The sequence below is a fragment of the Rhinolophus sinicus genome, chromosome 1, assembly GCF_057876585.1.
Source record: "Rhinolophus sinicus isolate RSI-liver-muscle chromosome 1, RSI-T2T, whole genome shotgun sequence".
Taxonomy (NCBI): Eukaryota; Metazoa; Chordata; class Mammalia; order Chiroptera; family Rhinolophidae; genus Rhinolophus; species Rhinolophus sinicus.
In genome coordinates this window covers 196,354,530-196,357,374 of record NC_142501.1, presented here as the reverse complement: position 1 = coordinate 196,357,374, position 2,845 = coordinate 196,354,530, and the positions used below count along the sequence as shown (strand labels likewise).

Here is a 2,845-nt window from a genome sequence, read left to right as displayed (position 1 = left end):
ATCATATGATTATATCAATAAAAAAACATCCTATCGGTTTATTTTCTCAATAATCTCTGGTTTCTTTCTTTTTATTTTTATTAAAGTTTCTTGGGGTGACAATTGTTAGTAAAGCTACATAGATTTCAGGTGTACAATTCTGTATTACATCATCTATAAATCCCGTTGTGTGTTCACCACCTAGAGTCAGTTCTCCTTCCATCACCATATATTTGATCCCCTTTACCCTCATCTACCACCTTACCCTCTGGAGAACCATATGATTTCACTGATATGTGGTATACATACCAAAAACAACAAAAAAACAAGAAAAAAAAAAAGAGAAACAGAAACTCATAGACACTGACAATAGTTTAGTGGTTACCTGGTTTCTTATTAGCAAAACAAAACTAAAAGATAGTAGTACTTCACAGCAGCTGTATGAGGTTGCTAGTTTACTCTGACAATACAGGGATTAATGTTCATGGTATATAAAGCCAGGAACTTTCAAGGAGACTAAAAATAGAATTGTATGTGATTCAAATATCAAAAATTTTGAAAGATTGTTGAAACAAATAGCAGTTCAAGGTTTACAGGTAAAAAGAATTCCTATGAGAAGTTAATGAGTAAAAGAAAAGAGTGAATCTGGCCCTATGTACTTGCCCATGTGTATATTTTATCCATAGCGGAGAAGACACACAGCAGCCTGAGAGAATGCTGTGGAAGTTAGTTTTAAGACATACTTTTTTTTTTTTTTTTCACTAAGCAATACGGAACCTTTATTTTTAATGTGATTTCTGTACATCTGTAGTACAAGAGTAATCCTTTTACAAATGGAACTGATTACTAAAAAGAAACAATGACAAACCTAACTGGTACTTGATGAGATCCATAGGAGTTTAAGCTTCAAATATAGCCAAGAAGTTTGTTACAATCTCTTTCAGCTTTACATCTGACTATTCTGAGATCTTTCCATCATCCCTGATAGTGCCCAATAGGGCTTGGTGTTGGCTGATAACATGAGACAAGAAAGCATCTTAAACTGTGTGATCTTGCTGTACTCCAGTTTATCAAGACAGCCCCTTACACTGGCATAAATAACAGCCACTTGTTCTTCAATAGCCATGGGAGAATACCATCTTTGCTTCAGCAATTTTGTCAGACGCACACCACAATTCAAGAGTTGTTGAGTGGCAGCCTCCAGATCAAAACCAAACTGAGCAAATGCAGCAACCTCAACATACAGAGACAATTCCAGCTTCATAGTACCTGCCACCTGCTTCATGGCTCTGGTTTGGGCAGCAGATCCAACATGGGACACAGACAAATCAACGTTAATAGCAGGGCGGATACCTTTGTACAACAATTCTGTTTCCAAGAAGATCTGTGCATCAGTGATAGAAATGACATTTGTTGGAATGTAAACACATCACCAGCTTGTGTTTCTATGACTGGCAAAGCAGTCAAGGAGCCACCACCAAAAGAACCATTCATTTTGACTGCTCATTCTGGCAGATGGGAGTGTAGGTAGAACACACCACCAAGATAGGCCTCACGACCAGGGTTTTGGTAGAGCAGCAGAGAAATCTGACGATAAGCAACAGGCTGTTTGGATAAGTCGTCATAGATGATCAAAGCATGTTTGCCATTTTCCCTAAAATATTCTCCCATGGAACAAGCAGAATAAGGAGCCTGGTACTGAAGCGGGGCAGCATCAGAAGCAGTAGCTGAAACCACATGGTTACTTCATGGCATCTGCATCTGTCAGTCTCTTCACCAACTGAGCAACAGTGGATCTCTTCTGACCAATAGCGACATAGATACAGTACGGCTTCTTCTTTTCATCAGTTCCTTCGTTGAAATGTTTCTGGTTAATGATTGTGTCAATAGCAGTTTATGTGTTGCCAGTCTGTCAGTCACCAATAATTAGCTCAAACTGACCACGACCAATCGACACCAAGCTTTCCACAGCATTGATGCCAGTCTGCATTGGTTCCCGCACAGAGATTGGAGGAATGATCCCAGGTGCTTTCAGACCAACTCACCTACGGTCTTGGAACCAATTGGACCCTTTCCATCAATGGCATTTCCAAGGGCATCTGCTACACGACCCAACAGTTCACTGCCAAATGGAACATCCACAATGGCTCCAGTTCGCTTCACAATATCTCCTTCCTTAATTAGTTTATCATTTCCAAACACGACAACAACAACATTGTCAGATTCCAAATTGAGAGACATACCCTTTGAGCCTGAAGAAAACTCTACCATTTCTTCTGCTTGAACATTCCTCAGCCCATGTACTCGGGCAATACCGTCACCAATATTAAGAGGCACCCAGTCTCTTCAAGGTCAACAGAGGTATCAGCTCCAAGAATGCACTCTTCAAGAATAGAGGACATCTTGGCAGTGCCAGTCTTCTGAAGATGAGTATTGGTGGCATGGAGGGTCCTTGCAGCAATGAAAGATGATCCCAAAGCATTTTTGGAGACCAGCCCAGCCCACGGAGGGAGGGTGCAGGCCACGGCCATAGCGCAGCGCACGGACGGCATCTTTGCATCTTCTCTTTGGGTAGTTCCTCTGCAGCGGCAGCCTCGGACTGACTGGGCAAGATATACATTTTTAAGGCTCAGTTCTGGTACTACTTTTATTTTTATTTACACTTGTGACTTTTATTTAATTGTATATTTTTTTGTAAGTAGCCTTAAGTTTCTTGTACAACTAGATTGAAGTGGAACACTAATAAACTAACAAATTACATATATGCATATATGTATATGTTACATATATATACACATACATATATATGGCTATATATATATATATATATATATATATATATATATGGCTATATATATATATATAT

The 2,845-nt window shown here is 39.4% G+C and overlaps 1 pseudogene; it reads right to left on the bottom strand.

Annotated features, from left to right (window-relative positions):
* Positions 1–878: 878 nt before the first annotated feature.
* On the bottom strand, positions 879–2,531 carry LOC109456662 (ATP synthase F(1) complex subunit alpha, mitochondrial pseudogene; annotated as a pseudogene).
* Positions 2,532–2,845: the final 314 nt, after the last annotated feature.